Genomic DNA, 17,808 nt, shown 5'->3' with positions numbered 1-17,808 from the left:
AGATCTTTGAGTGCTCAAGGCCCTACACATGAACTGGTCCATTCCCAAGAGAAGAAATAGTCCCGTATGCAAGAGGAGAGGCCTGACATCAAACCCATCGCTTGCTCACTACCAGTGGTTGCTGGGCCGGTGTGTAGGTGTGTGTAACAAGTTGATTTCAGTTGCAAAGCCTCAAAACCCTGTCGTTCAAGCATCTTCATATCTGGCTTCAAAGCAGCAGCCTATAACGGATTTTTTTAAAAAACGTGGTCTAAAGAACTCACATTTTCACACTGTAGACTGTACGCATGCCATCAAAGCACAGTAATTGACTTCATTTTTAAATAAAATGACTTAGCATAGTCCCATTATCGAGTGAAATGAGTGGGAACAACTCATCTGATCTTTCCTTTAGAATTTGTGAAAATAAGTGCGACCATAAGTGGTTAAATGGCTTTTCTGCCCATTGCTGTTTCATTGATTCAACAGACTTATCTCCTGCAAAGGCACATTAGACCATTAGTCCCGTAATAGCGGGTAAACATTGGAGACAATCGCAAGGCAAACAGAGAAACAGAATCGATGCCTCTCAGCTTCCAGAAACATAATCCTGCACCTGGACTCCCTCAGAGTACCCAAGCACCTGTGTGAGGAAAAAGGAAGGAAAGAAAGACTGTGTCCCTTTAAGGGATAACTCACAGAGGAAGAAGGAAAGGCTGCAAAGAAGGAAGGAGAGGAGGTGTCTATGCATACGTGTACATGTCAAAGTGATAGACACTTGGGCGAGAGATGGAGAAGGAGAGAGAGGGGGGAGAAAGATAAGCAGAGAGATAAAGAAGGGGAGACACAACATTGCATTAGACACTAAAAGCCATACATCGCTCACTAAAGGCTAATGCAATTGCCACACAATAAGAGCGTCTCAGCGGAGGCTGTAAAAAGAAAAAAACTAGAGAGGGGAATGTAAGAGGAGAGGCAGGGAGGGAGGGGAGGAAGGAGGAGATCTGGCAGCTCTGCCTCCAGACTCTCATATGGATCTCCTGGGACAATGGTTGAAAGTCTCTCTCTACTGTAACTCCTGACTGTGTGTGTGTGTGAGCGGCTGAGTGGCTCGCTGTTCTTGCTGTGTCTCCAGAGTGATTTATCAGGTTTGCAGGGAGGAGAGACAGAGGGAGAGAGGGGGAGGGAGACAACTCCAGTAGCAGGCAGGCAGCAGTTACCAACCAGCTGGCCGGGTGTGTTAACTCCACATCTGACCTCTATGGGAACAGAGCGATCTCCTCTCCTCTCCTGGCTGACTGTGGGAACGAGGAGAGATCTTCATTTCCCCCACTCTCGCTGCTCCTGGCTGGGCCATCGAGCTCGGGGACAGAGGAGGACATGACAGGACAGGACAGCTTTGGGAGCGAGATCTCAAGTGGGAGAGCCGAGCTCTGAGGATTTCACCGCCGAGCAGTGACTGGACCTCGCTGGCACCGCCTGGCTGTCGGTCAGGCAGCGATGCAGTTGTCTAGTCAGTCATTAGCCAGTCAGAGGGTTAGTTAGTCAGCCGGGGAATCGGTCAGTGGGGTCCTTCCCAAAGAGTCAACTCTTAGTGCATACCCTCATCTGAACTCTGAGGTGACTCAGACTTGCCATGTAGCTAGAGCGGACCTGTGGGCATGGTGAGTGGCAAACACCCCTCTCTGTCTCTCACACACTTTTTGTCTTCCTTCCGTGACTTCGGTGCTCCTTTTCCAAATGATATTAGTTGTGCTCTCTTTGTGTTTTTCCTTCCATGCATCTTCCTTTGGCAGCTGACTTTTCACAAACGCGAGATAACACGTTTGATCAAAGCCATCGGTGTGATGTTACGGCGTTTATCCTGCCACGGTTTGATCTTTTAGGGAAGACGGTGCATCTGTCTGTGTGACAAACAAGTAGTTGGTTTTTCAGCTGGAGAGATCTCACACGGGCGGTTTAATCTGGCTGCTTGTTTCGGCTTAAATGGAAACTATCATCTCCCTTTAGTCGAGGCTACTTTAAAGCGCAACACTGTGGATTTTATGATGCTAAATCAATAAAGGCTTTTATAAAAGTTGAATAAACCTGGGTTTTATTTTTGATCCCTGCAAAGAGAAGAACAGATATTTCACACATACCTGCGTGCAGACACACACACACACCTGCATGACTTCAGGCTGCTGTAACAGCACTTTTTCTCAGAAAACTCATGACTGAGGGAGGTTTTGTACAACGCCATAATCTCAGCACTATTTGGAGAAGGAGTTTGATTTGATAAACTATCCCTAAAGCCAAGTGCACAGAACATTTTTGGACAAATAGTTCAAATATTTGAACCTGCTCCAAGGCTTTATCTGGGTCTGCTAAATCAGTCAGTTGTTCCCATGTGCAAGAGACATGTTACACAAGGGCAAGGCTAACGTGCTCAGAGAAGCTGTTTAAATGGAAATGTATAGTATTTAAATTAAATTCTGCAGTATATATGTGCGATATTGTCTTAAGTTCTTTATGGTTGATCGAGCTAATAGAAAAGAAATGAATAGAGTTTAAAGTTAATGGAGCACTTGCAACGTTAATCGGAGCATGAATTAATACCCGACTCTGCAGCTGTAAGCATCTTTTTGTGACTTTGTGCCATTAGTTTTGTTTTCCTGCCCAGCTGAGGCGTATAATTGAGTCTCGCAGCTCTCATCAGCCCTCCAGTATAAAACCAGCGACTATTTATCCAAACCAAGTGAGCAACACAGAGCCACCTGCCCAGCACGAAACAGAATATAACAACCCGGATAAATGAACATCTGGGAGAAAAAAAACACTTAAAAAATAGAAATGTCTGGGAAAATGATCTCACACCAAATATTACAGATATTACAGATTTCTCACCCCCTCCGCCCGGAAACACGATCTGCTTTATGAAAGCCAAACGTTGGAAATGTATCAGGCCAGCTGTGTTGTTGCAAAAGAGTTAACTCTTAAAGCCTGCGTGACCTAAACCCGGTCAGACACAATCAAGATGCAGACGTTTTATTTTTACATGCGACGCATGGTTAAATTAAAGGACTTAAAGGGGAACCTGCTCTTATTCACAGCTCATCATTTCTTGGAAACCATCAGAGTCATCCTGATTATTCTGGGCCCTGTTCCTCCTCCTCCTCAGACATAGCCGCTAGAAAAGATGGACGTAGCTACCGTGATGTCACCCGCTGGTTTCTGGAGCCTTGAGATTGTTTTCACCATCATCATCATCTTGTTGTTTTGAAACCAGATGTGACGAGCGAGGGGCGGGACTGACAATGAAACCGCACGCTCATTTGCTAATGACTTGTCAGTCAGACGTTGTAAGGCAGCGCACGTTCCCTGAATAAAACTTTCTAAAGCAGGACTAAAACTGACCAAATGACCTCAACGTTTTATTCATTCTGCCCAAAATGAGCGACTGAGCTCATAAACCCAGCAGGAAAGTTGAAGTCTGCAGACTTTTATACGCTTTTTGAAACCGACGCGGTCGCTCAGTTCCCACCTTGGCTTCACTTTTCAGCCCTCTCCTTCTTGCGTCCTTTTTTTGTAAAGTCTGTCGACTCAAACAGGTTTCAGCTCCTCTTTTTCTAAGACCCGCCCTCCTTTTATGCCAACTTTCTTCTGATTGGTTGCACCTCAGAAACAAAAGATCGTGAACAATAAAGGGGTGGGGCTTCTGTCGTCACTGCCATAGCTGTGCCCTGAGATTACCATATTGAGGTTATCGCCTCTTTGTGATGTTAGGCCATGTTTACTCTGAGCAGCCACCTTTAACAGCTGTTTGTATACTATACATATAATTTGTATGTGTGTGATTTTAAATCCGGCCTTCAAACTCATTACCTGACTTTCATCTCCACAGACAAACGTGTCAGTAAATATTTTCATTCATCGGAGTCAGATGTGTGAGCAGATGTGTGAGTGCTCACTTAACGTTTGAGCAGCAGGAAATTAGGAGAAACTACTTGAACTGAAATTACATGCAAAATAATCGGGACTGAGATTTTTACAAAAATGCAATCAGCGCATTATCCTCTCGTCTCTGCCTCTGAGCGCGGTTTGTGACTCATTGCCAGAATAAGGACAGAGAAGTCTGAATGATCCACGGCTCCTGGCAACATTTGGACCATATTTCTATGCTGTATTGTTCCAAATATTTCACTAGAAGCATCAAGTAAACGCCGTCCGATTGCCTTGAATGACAACTCTTGGCTTAATGTATCCATAGCATGAATTAGTATTTGTTAAAGTGCTCTGATGGGATGACGCAGAGACGCGTCAGAGATGATTGTTGGGATTGAGCCATAAAATGAAGTTATTGCTGTGAATCATCAAAAACTAGGCTAAACGTTGTATAACCTTATATTAGGCCAAGTCACCGACCTTTTAACCATTTTTATTACATTCAAACAAGCGTCTGTGTGTGTGTTATGCATGCAGCTTTACCGTTGTTCCTGCTCTTTACTTGAACATCGGCCTGGCCTGGTTAGCTGGTAACTCCCCAGGGGTGTTACAAAGGTGGCCGCTTGGTAGCCAGACTTGCCTTTGAGGTCTTAGACGGCGACGCTGTAACTCGAAAAAGGCCGAACAGCTCAGATTCCTGCTCGAGGCAGATGTTGACATGGGCGTTGTCTCCTGAACAATGAGCAGATGTTTGTTATTTGGGCTCAGCTGCTAATTTTGTTGTCGTTTGATAGAGTCTGTGTGGGAGTGGGAACACGCGTGTGTGCGTGTGGTGTGTTTTCCCCTGCAAATGCACTCTGGTGTGATTCCACAGTAGTTTGTTGTGCACATGTGTGTGTGTCCGTGTGTGCAGCCACATGGTCCTTCTCTCTTCTCTGATGGTTTCCCTGCACTTTGTGTGCCCGCTGCTTCCCCTCAGATCAACTGCAGAATTTTAGAACGTACAGGACAGCATGGTTTCCCTCAGCTCTTTCAGCGCAGCCGTTCGCCACCACAGAGAATTTCTGTCTGAACCGAGGCAATTACAGCGCACATCCAAAGCCATCTTAGCCAGGAACCAAATGAAGGAGCCTTTGATAGCGCTCCGACTGATGCATATTTACATTTTATGACCAACCAAGTAGTAAACAGCTTGCCTTGTTGGCGCTGGAGCGAGACTTTAAATGCAGGCCTGTTTGCACACAAGCGCACACATCGGCACGGATACATCAGCGCGCACACGCGTGCTTAAAAGCTTGTGCACAAACTGACAAAGACTTTTCAAAATATCAATTCAGCCATTTCCTCTTCTGCCCAACGACTTGGCGACAGCGCCAGCTCCATTTGTTTGCTGGTCACTGATTTCATAATCAGTTTTGTTGTGCTATGCCTGGCTGCTGCTGCTGCTGTTTTTTTTTCAGAGCTGCAGGCGCAGCAGCAGCGGCAGCAGTAGCCTTCAATTGAAGCCATGTGTGGTGGAAAAACAGGCCTCGGTTTGTGGAGGGATCGCATGCTTGGAGTGGGAGGGAGCTTGTCGGTTACAGAGGTCACAATCCAAACACGCCAACTCCTCCTGGCCTTCTCACACGCCATGCTGACGGATGCATCTCAGTAGTCAGTCGGGGCTCGCTCCCAAGCCTCCTTCGCAGTCGCACAAGCAGCTAGGTCAGGATTTTATTCTTCGAGCTGTCTAAAAGTACAGCGAGACCACTTCTAGGGTGTGGCACAAATTAAAATAGTGAGTGGTTTAGCTCGGAGCAGTAAGAGGCTTTATTAGAGTTAGCTTTATTAATTGCAGCGATGATAAATCCCGCCGTCCTCAGACGAACCCGGCAATCTAATGTCACCATGTCTGCGTTTATCTCCCCGAGTGCTGCGTCACCTGGCCTCTCTTCTTCCTCGAGCACCACACTGTGCCATCATTTGTGCGTCATTTTTTGTCTCAGTTTGCACCGATGCCTCCCCCAGGCTTCAGCTCCTCTCAGGTTCTTGCTGAGAGTCTTTCCCTTCCAGTCAAAATGTTATCAGTGCAGCCACAGCTATTAGCTAATAGCTGAAATAGCTACTACTATCAGATTCAGAGAGGCTTTAATGCAGCCGTGCCATTTCCGTTCATGCATTATAATCGATCATGTTCCTTTCAGAGCAGAGGACCAGATCTTTTGTCTTTTTCATTTCTGCTGTGTTCTTATGAGGTGAGTGAGCTCCTCTTTAAAGACAGCACTCATGTGCTTTAGCACCAGGTACTTTTTAACGTATAACTCCCAAATCTGTTTAGTCTCTGTCCTTTTTTGTTGCTTTTCCAAGAAAATGTCGGTAGTGATTGATTTTGCATGAAATTACATCTCTGCCAAATTGCATTAACGCTATGCAAAGTGGATTATTGTTAATGGGACATGTGAAAAAGCTCCAGCTTGATGTCTGCTCCTTTCATCAGTCACATGTGAGGGCTGGTTTATTGAGAATGAGTGATCTAATGAGCTAAATAATGAAGCCCAGACCCAACGAACACTGGTAATGACTTTTTAATGCCCGTGGGGTCTTTAGTTACCTACAGACGATAGATTGGTTGAGCTCGGAGGGGGGGTTACCTGTCAGCTGTGTCCTATATGTAAAAAGGGGTTGGAGATAATGGTGGTGGAGACTAAAAGCCAGCGGTTACTGAGAAGGACAAGTTGCGATAGGTGTTGAAACGCAAGAATAACAGCGATCTTTCCTCAGAGGCGTTCACAGGATGTGGCTCTTGTTTGTACACAAAAAACGACACCGTTTCTTTTAAAGACGGGAAAAAACCTTTGGAAAGATTTCACAGCCCGAAGCTGCTTTGCTCAGCGACGTTGACCAGTTCCTGAGTAAAACGAGGAAAGTTACCGACACCTCTAAAGCAGAGGCATACTTGAAAGGAAGTGTAACATGTCAGATTACAAGTATTTGTTCCAAACAGCGACACTTGAAAGGAGAGGGTGAAAAGCTTCGTCTCAATGTTGTCGAAAGGCGGGAGCAGCGGCATCGTTTCAATATGCTGACAGTGATACATATTTAGGTCAAGTCGCTCCTTGAAGACAATGGCAGCGTTTCTCTTGGTTGCTCACACGTGAAGTCGTGTGAGGAAACGAAAAAAGAAGCTGAAATCCGTGACTGAGTGAGCTCGGTGTGGTCGTCAGTTCTGTAAAGTTGCACAAGTTTTAGATGGGGGGGGGGCACACAGCACGCACTTTAATCATAGCTTAGTGGAGACAACTGTCATATTATAGACTGCTGCATCAAAAAGAGCAAGGGTGGAGCTTGAGCCTGACTATATGGCATCCATAAACCAAAACGTTTCTAATGCAATCTGTTTTATTTGCTTGTATAGAGAAAGCTTTGTAACATGAAGCATCCCAACACACCGCAGCCATTAGAGCCTGAGCAATGCTTGGGAAGCATGTCTGCAGATGGGCTGCTAAAATATGCCTTCAACACTTATGCAAAGGTTAGTTAATCTGTAGAGAGCACAGATTGAAGAGTCCTGGGAGAAACTGTAAGTGCACGACTGCATGACTGGTCTAAAACGACCCCATTCAGTTCATGTTGTGTGGCTGAATTAAAAAAGCTCTAAGAGGAAGAATGAAGTCACCGAGTACTCGGTAAAGGTGATCATGCAGGCAGTCTTTTCAGAAAATGTCAGTTACTGGCCTTCTGTCCAGCATTTTATTTGCTTGGTCGTCCACCACATGGTGCTGGATTGTTGCAGATGCTACTTGTGACCGAGTGGTTACACGATAAGGAAACTGGCAGTTTGAAGCTGTTTGCAAAATGAAATGACAGACAGTCAAAATTTAAAGCTGTTCAGCTGCTTGTTAAGAAATATCTAATCAGCCAATCACACGGCAGCAGCTCAGGAATTTGTAGACTGAGCTTCAGAATGAGGGAAAAAAGTGACTTGGAACGTGGCACAGTCGTTGGTGTCAGACGGGCTGGTTTGAGTGTTTGATGAGCTGCTGCGATTTCCCCAAACTAAGGTCTGGAGGGTTCATGGAGGACGGTCGTAGCTCTCTGGGTAAAAAGACCTTCCTGGAGTCAGAGACAGAAGAATGTCCAGACTGCTTCAAGGCCAAAGAAAGGCGACAGTAACTCAAATAACCACAAGTGACAACCAAGACACGAAGAAGAGTATTACTGAACGCAAAACACGTCCTGCCATGAAGCAGATGGGCTACAGCAGCAGAAGACCACACTGGGATATTTTCAGGCACTTTTAAAAACTTTTTTCCAGCAGTTCGAGTCTCATGGTGAAAAGTGAGCATTGTTTAAATGCCGGAGCCTTCCTGAGTATTGTTGCTGACCATCTTTATCCCTTCTTCTACTGGACAACATGCCTTTTCACAAGGCTCAGGTCATTTTAACCTGGATTCATGAACAGGACATGAGTTCAGTGCACGCTAACGCCCTCCACATTCACCAGATCTCAATAGAGAAGTGGTTGAATTAGAGATTCAAAACATGGAATCAAGAAATCTTTTTCAAACCATGTCGATATGGACCTGAAGAACGTTTCTAATAAAGGGGCAAATGTAAGTCTAATTATAAATAAAGTCACCACTATGCTGAAAGAAACAGCGATATCCAACGCTGCACTTTCTCACACGATTCTTTCTTTCTTGTTTCCATGTTTCGCTCTCAGCACTTTGTCTGCGTTTTATAAGAGAAGGCTGACAGATGACAGCGGCACCAGCGTGTGAGATGCTGGGTGACGTCAGCTCAGCGTTCACGTGTGAAACTTACACCTTTGGTCACCACATGCATCACGACATCTCCCCTGCAAAAACAAAGCCAACCGACAGAGTAGAATTACCCAACAAAGTGATTGTTTTTAGCAGATGCTGTGGATTTTTTCATGTCTGCATGTTATAGATAAAGTGTGTGTGTGTTCCTGTCTAGCTATCTTTGTGAGGACCAACAGTCACTTGTGAGGACACACAACCTGGTCCTCACAAATTTGGAGACATTTAAAGGCCTTTTTGAGGCTCAAAATCTGGTTTTAGTGTCAGGGTTACAATTTGGTTATGGTTATGGTTAGGCATTCATTTTTAATGGTTAGGGTAGGGTTAGGGAAAGCATTATGTCAATGAAGGTCCTCACTAAGATAGCTGAACGGGGTTGTGTGTGTGTGTGTCCTCACCTGGCTCTCGAGCTCAGCGTTGCCTCCTTCAGCCTTTCGCCCAACAAGCAGATCGTCTAAACTGCGTGAATGAGGTCAGTTTGTTCGGCTGAGAGTGCACACTTTGCGCTTTCTAAATGCGGTGACTGGTTCACACCTCCAGCCTCACGCACAACGAGAAGCTCCTTGAGGCTGTGAATTATGTTTGTGGACACTCACACAACGTGGAGGCATCACATTTACACAACAACGACGATGGAAAGCAGCTGTTTTTGAGCACCTTCTAATGATTATTTTTGAGGTGACATTTTATTTTCACCATTATCGCGTCTAACTTCCGCGTGCCACCCTGTGATTCGGCCCGCTTGTCAGAAAATATATCACCAGTAATTTAAAGCTGACAGTAACGTCGACAGCTATTCTCACAACTCGAGCTTCACACCCTGCAAACAAACCGTGACTCACATTTGTTAGAGGACGTGACCACTCCCTTCATTCACTCGCACTCACTGTTTTCTCCTTTTCTCTCACACAGACACACACAGATGCACGCAGACACACACAGACGCGCTGCAGCTCATGCATGCAAATGAACGGCGCGCGCGCACGCACGTGCAGAAAGACAATCCCTCATTCCACTTTACTGTTCAGTGAAGCACAACTTTATGTTCAACGTCTCACAAGCTCGACAAACATATTTATTCATGATTCCTTAGCAGGGAGGGGCAGAGTGTTAACTCTGCCTGACAGGGCAGACATATTTCTCTGTCTGGAAGGATTCGACACGCCTTCATTAGCTGCACAGCGTGTACTCGGGCTCCGCAGGCCATTTTTAAAAATGTGTACAGAGGCCTTTGGGGTCCTGTAATGTCTTTTGTTAGCCGTGGGGTCATTCTGAGACTTGTGGCGCAGATATTTTTAACCTCTGGTTAGGCTGAGCCATTAAAACAAGTACAAAGTGCTAAAAAACTACATTCATGTTTTAAAGTTCAAAACGGTTCCCATGAAACGTGGCATTCCCAAGTGACCTGTGCAGGGCTGGACTGGTCATCGGGCGGCCGCTCGTGATTTTTCGTTTTTATGGGCCGATGGTGTTTTATTTCTTTTCTTTTTTTTAACGGTATAAATGAACGGTGGTGGATTGGCCAGTTGGTCATGGTCGACTCTGGGCTGGACCAATTACAGCCGAGGAGGTCGAACTTTAAAGTTGAGGTGAAATTCAATCATGAAACTGATTAATGATCAGCTGATCGGCTTTTCTCTCTGCGCCAGAAAGAAGAAACCAGCTGATGTCGCGCTAAACAACAGCAGCACGTTTGATCAGCTGTTGTTAGAATTTATTTAATATTAATTTCTAGTATCAGCTGATGTTTGCTGGAGCCACAGCTGTAAAGCTGCTGGTCATGATGTCGGTTTGGATATGTGGTGAGAGGGAAACATGAAGATGAAACCAGGAGATGTCCTTACTGGATCATCAGAGCTGAACAGGTGATGGAGAAACAGGTTTACCTTTTAGGTGACATGAATGAGTTGAAGTTATGAACTGTTTCTGAGAGACAAATAACACCAGGATCCTTTTTTAAGCAGCTGACAGCTGGTAACTGTGCAGGGGCGGGTCTAGCAAAGTGTTGCCAGGGGGGGCAGGTAGGGCATTAACAGGGAGAGGGGGGCACAAAGAAATACTTTCTTATTCTCATTTAAAATGTCTAGCTTTTGTTAAATAATTATCTGAATCTTACAAACAAAGTTTTTATCTGATGTAAAATGAAAAATTTACCGAGTGTATTCAGTAAATATTAAGTCTAGTATATATCCTAGTAAGTTATAGTATTCTTTCCTTTGGGAACGTACCATCTGTGCAGGCTGCGATTCTGCTGAAGAAAGATGTTGAATCTATTTAATTGCTGGAGAAAAATAATCGATTTCTTTGCATTTGTTTTATAAGTGCGTTAAATTAAAAACATTTTTGTCAGTTAAGCATCTCAAGGCAGAGGTGGGGGAGTGGTTCCCTATTTTTTTTCTTTTCTTTTTTTGCTGGGAGTTGGCAACCCTATTAGTGAGGTATATGTAATTATAAATTAGGTTGTTTTATAGTTTTGCTAAGTACTGTTTAGAATACCAGAATAGGGAGGATGGTGTAGGTTTAAGTTTATTATAAAGGCTTTATGGCTTTAATACCATGGTGGGCCGGTCACTAGTCAAAATGCTCGGGCTGATCTTTTGTCCCAGTCCAGCCCTGCCTGTGGGCTCATCATTTATTTATTTATGTAGCACAAACTCACAAAACTCACCTGAAGGTGCTTTATATTCTAACATAAAGAGCCTACAATATCAGGAAGAAACCCCAACAATCACACCCTCCTCCTATGAGCAGCACTTTGGCGACAGTGGGAAGGAAAAACTCCCTTTTAACAGGAAGAAACCTCCAGCAAAACCAGGCTCAGGGAGGGGCGGGGCCATCTGCTGCGACCAGTTTCGGGTAAAGTTGAATAATTATTACTGATTAAATACAGTGGTGACGTATGAACGCAGAGTGAAGAAACGCAGTGCATCATGGGAATCACTCCGCAGCCTGAGCCTGTGATGGCGTGCCTGATCTTAAATGTAGAGAAAGTGTCCGAGGCTCTGTCTCTCATTCTGCTTTCATTGTGTTTCATACTGAGACTTATATTACACAATGTGTACTCAGCAGTGCAGGTTATCATCATCTCCAATCAAACACTGCAGCTTGTGCCCTTATCTAAACGGCGATTGCAGCATCTGACTCCGGGTGTTTTGCAAAGATTTAGAGCTTGCTGAGTGTCTGACCCCGCCTCCTCTACACAGAACAGTTTGTCTCCATACTCCATGCCAAACAAACAGTAACCTCATGCACCAGTGGCATGTGATTTCATTTAACATACTTGTGTTTATTAGTTGAAAGCACCTTGATTGGTAACTTTGGTAACACTTTTTTCTTGGTTTACCGGAGGCGGTTGGGGTTTGGGTGGGTTGCCTAGCAGGATTGAGTAAAACATGTTCCACTTTTGAGTGCAGGAAGAATTAGAGACTGTAATGATTTACTTTTTTATTTCTTTTGACTCATCACTTGTTTATTTAGTTATTTCAGAGTAACGAATTACTTAATTTGTTAGTGTTTCTTTCCCCCGCGTGTCTCTTTTGGTCTGATCAGTCACTTTATTGGTAAGTTTTACTCTGTTTCTTACTTCTTCAGCTTTTTGTCTCCATTACACATTCGAGTTCTGCTTACCTGCTTTTACTTAAACATCCATTTAACCAGGAAGTGAAACTCCTGGTTAAACAATCTCTTTTCATCAGCTGCGTTAACCTATCGTGTCGTGTCCCTGTGGTGGGAGAAAGTGGTTGGCGTGGTGCTATCATCATTTGTCATCACTGGGTAAAAGAAAACCTGCGTTTAAAAAACCCAGCAGTCCCTCAACAGTCCGCCTACTGTGAGGGAGAAATTTCCAAGAATTTTCTCCCTGAGAAAATTAATTGGACGGCAACTGTTGAAGGTGTGAAGTGTGCACTGTTCCACACTCAGGCTTTGGATCGTTACGGGTAAACCACACAGGTTCTTGTGGTGACCTTTGTGCAGCTGTGCTTGCAGTGTGCGCACATAATGGTACACAATTTGAGGCACAGCAAGTGTCTTTTATGTACCTGTGTTGGACTATTTTTCTTTTTGTGGCTCACCCTTTCACCCACCAGGTACTCCAAGAAGTTGCCAAGATGTAGTCTGACCGTAAAAGTGAGATTTAACAAACCAGCCATAACACGTTAATCAGCGAGGCTTAGAAATGCCTCTCCGTGAACTCGCTGCTTTCTTTAGCCTGAGAGTTAACGATCAGACACGAGGAGTGGCTTCAAGCTTCTCATCCAGCTAACAAAGGGAATGAGCATGAGACAATTGGGTTATATCGCTCATCTGATCTGGATTAGCATGATGGAGAAAAGTCTCCATGGTTTCGGCTCTAAAACTGAGGGAGAGGAGACGGCGGCGACGTACGAAAAGCAATAAAGGCGAAACTGTTGAGACTCTGCCCTAACCTCCCCCTCAGTGCTGCTCAACAATCCTGTCATTATTTCTTCCCCACCAGGGTGGGCCTGGAATTTTCCCTGAAAAACAGCATAAACAAGAACAACAAAGGATAATAATACATGGTGACGTTATCATTTTGCAAGAATAATAAAAAAAATGTTAAAAAAACAAGACAAAAAACTTTTTTCTTCTCCTGTGTCTCGTGATCTGCACTTGGGGGGGGGGGGGGGGGGACCAAACCCTCCAGTTTAATTGGACACAAAGCAGAACCGAGTCCCTTTGCTGTACTTGTTGTTGTTCTGTTTAAAAAGGAGCAGATTTCCTTCTGGTGCCTGTTATCCTGAGCTGACATTTCACGGTGTGTATACTGACTCCAGGAGGACCAAACGCTCTGCGCTGCCTTTGCCATTTCAAACAAGCGATGTTTTATTTTTGCCCTCCAGTTCCTTTAAACAAACTGACCAGGTAGCTGGCTCTGCATGTTCCGACTAGTCTCCACATCTGCTGCTTCCTGCTGATCTGTGCAGCAGAAAGTCTGCAGAGTCATTCCTCTCACCCTGCAAATGTAATCTTTATTTCTTTGTCACAGATAAGCTGCATCATCTGTCACTCCAGGGTTACAAAAGCGAGATGAAGCGAATCACAGATTATCAGATCAGTTCAAGCTCTGATATACAGCTTTTATTCCCCAGGAGTATCTCAAATCTTCTTTTTCCCTTTCTCCACCTTTCTTTTAGGTCACAGGTGCTTCACAGCTGCTGTGGGAAAAAGGCATCTGGAGCCCACGAGGACGTAACCTTACAAAGGGCAGGGGAGGGCGGATGCAGCCTCTCTATCTCGGCTGTGGTGGGGAGGGTTCCTGGCACCGTGATTTGATGCACAAAGAGAAACAAAAATCACATTGCCAGGGATTTCCACTCCCTCACAGCTCAGCTGGTGACCCACCGCACTGTTTCCATCGCGGGTTGCTTTTGTGTAGCCGTCCTAGCTGCTCTGATTGGATTCAGTTGATTTCTGATGCTGGATGTTGCTATGGAGTCAAATATGGGTGAAGTTAGATACGGCGATCAACTCTCAGCAGACTTCTCACAAGGAGAGCTGTGACATAGCACAGAAAGTGTCGAAACGCTCACGAGGCTGCCGTTAAACGTGCAGCTGTCTGAAATTCAAACTCTTCACACGTCTCGTCTTTCAAATACGACAGGAAGTTGATGTAAATGCACGTGAGGGCCGTGCAGCTTTACGTGATAGAACTAACTTTTGGAGTCAGCTCACGTTTCAGCTCTCGGATTTTAGATTTAAACACACAGGGAAGCGGCCCTGATCCTACACCGGCAGCACGCTCCGAAACACAAAAGCGAACCTCAACATCCGAAGCACCGCAGGCGCTAAAGCCACCAACTTTACCGGTGAGCAGTCACGTAAAGGTCTGCGTGAGGCTCTGGTCCCTCGAAAGCCTGCCACCCACTTGCTAAAGGCACAGAGCTTAGCTAATTGGTGAGCATTGATCCCTGCTATGTGTTGTTCACAGTGGCTAAGTTCAGTGCCTGAGGTGAAATAGTGGATTCGACGTTGGGGGATTTGTTCCGCTGAATGGAAAGAACCTGATGATCTCGGATATGAGGAAAGAAGGAGGGAGGAGAAGGGGGGAGAGATTAGGTGGGAAAGGGAGAAGCTCGGCTCACGGCTCTAATGTGGGCTCACCTGCTTCTGTGGACCAAAGGCAGCGTGCTTGTGCAATATGGTCCAGAGGTGAGACAAGCTGTACTGTTTCTTCATTTGCCTGCAGCAACAACTGTCTTCTTACCTCTAACATCTGGCAAGAATCATGGTGCATGCCAAATATATTTGAAATTGTTTGAGCGAGGCCATGTGACCCAGGTTTAATGTGTTCTTGCAAATGCCTCAGATTGCATCTGGATTAGGAATGTGGTGCTAAATGTCAACTGTACCTGGGCGTGCCACTTCACGTCCGACTGAGGTAGCTTAGGACGTCAGTGCCAGTGTTTAGCACTAACCTTCCCACACTTTATCACCCTTAGCTGAAAGTCTCCCAGCTTTTCCTACGATAAACTAGCTGATTGATTTCATGTTGGTCTGAGCTGTCGCTTAATTTTTCTTGGGTGGATTTTTAGCAAATTAACACCAGTGCAAACTAAGAAGTAAAACCCTTTTTTCCTGAAATAAAAGTGTCTTAAGTGATCACAAATTCTCCTGCTGCTCACTGTGAGCTGCGTGACTGCAGTAAATTTGCCTATTGCTGCGTAATTCACCCCGAACTTGGTGCTGCTGTTCTAACTCTGCGTGCTGCTATGATGTGAGCAAAAATAAGCTGCAGCACTCAGTTGTTTCTGGGCTTTGCCCTCCTGTGCCTACTGAACTGGTATCAGTGTTATACCTGAAAACTGGCTCAGTTCAGCAGGAACAGGAGTGGAGCCTACAGACATGCGACAGCTTCGAGCGACAGCAGCGAGACCGAGATTCAGCTGTTGCTGGTTGCTGTGTCAAACTGACGTGATGCTCGCCTCGAGTCAAAGGCGGTGATGAAATCCAAACCAGAGTCCCCAAACCTGTCAGACTGAAGCTTGACGTCTCCGTGGAAGTGCGTCCCGACTTAGACGACTGTGCTTTCCTTCGTCGACGTGTAAATGTTTCATGAGCCGATGGGTTGGTGTTTGTGAATACTCGTACATGCTAATGAACCCAATCCTGTTGTTCTGTTCAACCTTCATCTTTCTCCTGCATTCTCCTCCTGAGACGCCTGCAGACACGCCCCTCGAGCTTCACCTGTGTCGTCTCTCTGTCTGTGCCATCAAAGGCCAGACTGAGACTAGGGCTCATTGTGAGCTAATCCCAGTGAAATGTCTGCTATGTCTGTGTAATGGATTTCAACCAGCAGCCCCACATTGTGAGCGAATGGGAGTGTGTGCAACTTGGAGCCACAAAAGGAAAAGTGCTTGAAAATTTCATATCCAGAGGAAAGTGGAAGCTCATCAGTAAGCGTGATGAATTTGCTCTTATCCGGCACCTCCACTGATCCTGGCTGCCGCCATAAAATTATGTTTCCATTACTTGAAATTTCTGCAGATAAATGTTCCATTCAGACCTGGAGGAGATTACCCAGTGAAAAGGTTAGAGAGGGGTTTCTCTCTATCGGTGATGCCGACTTCAGGGCATTGTTTCAGCCAGGTGGTACCACTGACAAGTTGGCTATGATTTGTGTAAGTGTTCAATTGAACAAAGTGTTGAGTAGAAATGGTGCATGAAGTGCATTCTTCTAAATGTCAGCATGTTCATTTAATGCATGATTTATTCTGATGTTGCAGGTGTTTCGTTCCAGCACAAACCCAGCACTGACTGAATGCAATAAAGTTTAAATGAGCCTGAGAAAGAATTCTGGCATTGCTTTATTTCTATTCAGTGTCAAAAGATAACATCGCTTATCCCCGGGTACAAAAAGCATGTTGCAGCAGGAAAGAACAAAGACGAAGACAATAGCGGCAATCGGGAAGGAGACGAGGCGAGACCTAAGCCTAACGGATGACAAGAAGAGGTTAATGGAAGATAATTACAGAGTTTTTAAAACAAAGAAAATAAAAAAGACGCACAATGTTTGGATCAAAGTTATTTCTGAATGACTGTGAATATGAAAGATATCATAGTCACGCTGATGCTTCTGAGCATTTTAACCACGTTGGGTTTTATAGAGAGAAAAGTGACCAAATTCTAGCAAGATGGCGAATTTTTAAGTTATTAGCTGATGATAGCATCACATGGATATCTGCTACTTAGTCCTGAGTAACGTACAAATATAACACAAGCATAAAAAGTGCAGTATGGGCTTCAGCACAGCAAAGCACCGACACCACAAACACGGTGATAATGCCTCTGGCTCCAGCCTCCTGTGTCAGCGTCGACCTGTCAGTCAAAGCAGGCCTTCCCTCAGTAATGCATGCCTTTAAAGCTTAAAAGTGTAGATCATAAAAAATATAGCTGGTCTTGTATCAGGCTGTAAGACATTTGAGTTTCCTTTCAGCCTCAAGCGGTTGTTGGAGGAACTTTTTGCCACTTCAGCACAGATATTATTTTTGTTGACACCCGGCCTTAATCTTACGCTGCTGAGTCTCCCACTCGTTCTTCTTCCTCATCAACTTGCCATGCCAGCATTAACCCACAACGCACCTCCACCACTCACAGCTCCCAGAAAGCAACGGGCCGAAAGCAGACCACATCTGCTGCTCGCTTAAGAGCCACATATGGCCTTGACTCATGGGCTGGACTCGGGGTGAGTGTAGCTGTGTCACATAAACCACAGCTTCACCTTATGTGGTCCAGATGTCAGGTGTGTCCTGACATTTGAGCCACATCTGTCCCACGCAACATTTTCCATCGTCGTGACGGCGTAGCGAGTGCCAGAAGTCACACGAACGTGTCTGCTGATTCAGTCAGAGGGTCAGAAATGTTATTCCTGTGGTGGAGCCATGAGTCGCACGCCTGAAGCAGAGATGTGTTAGTGCTCACCGAGGCCTGTGAATGAATCCACCTTTAGTGATTCAACGCTGTGTTTAGGTTGTGAATACAAACGTCGTCAGTAATCATTTTTAAACAGTACCGAGCTTTTAAACAGAGGAGAGATTCTTGATTTCGCCGTCTCAGGAAACACAATTTAAATGTAAAGTTGACT

The 17,808-nt window shown here is 45.1% G+C and overlaps 1 long non-coding RNA gene across 2 annotated transcripts; it reads left to right on the top strand.

Annotated features, from left to right (window-relative positions):
* The first annotated feature begins 384 nt into the window (after positions 1-384).
* On the top strand, positions 385-16,747 carry LOC309700649. 2 transcript variants are annotated; one of them, XR_014274709.1, is made up of 3 exons: positions 998-1,643; positions 13,862-16,345; positions 16,451-16,747. It is a non-coding gene; the product is annotated as an uncharacterized lncRNA (long non-coding RNA). The 2 variants fall into 2 exon arrangements; XR_014274708.1 differs by having other exon boundaries at positions 385-1,643; positions 13,862-16,747.
* The last annotated feature ends 1,061 nt before the right edge of the window (positions 16,748-17,808 follow it).

Source organism: Aulonocara stuartgranti, assembly GCF_965226115.1.
Source record: "Aulonocara stuartgranti genome assembly, chromosome: 23".
NCBI classification, from domain to species: Eukaryota; Metazoa; Chordata; class Actinopteri; order Cichliformes; family Cichlidae; genus Aulonocara; species Aulonocara stuartgranti.
The sequence above is the reverse complement of the archived record's forward strand: the minus strand, read 5'-3'. Positions and strand labels throughout refer to the sequence as shown.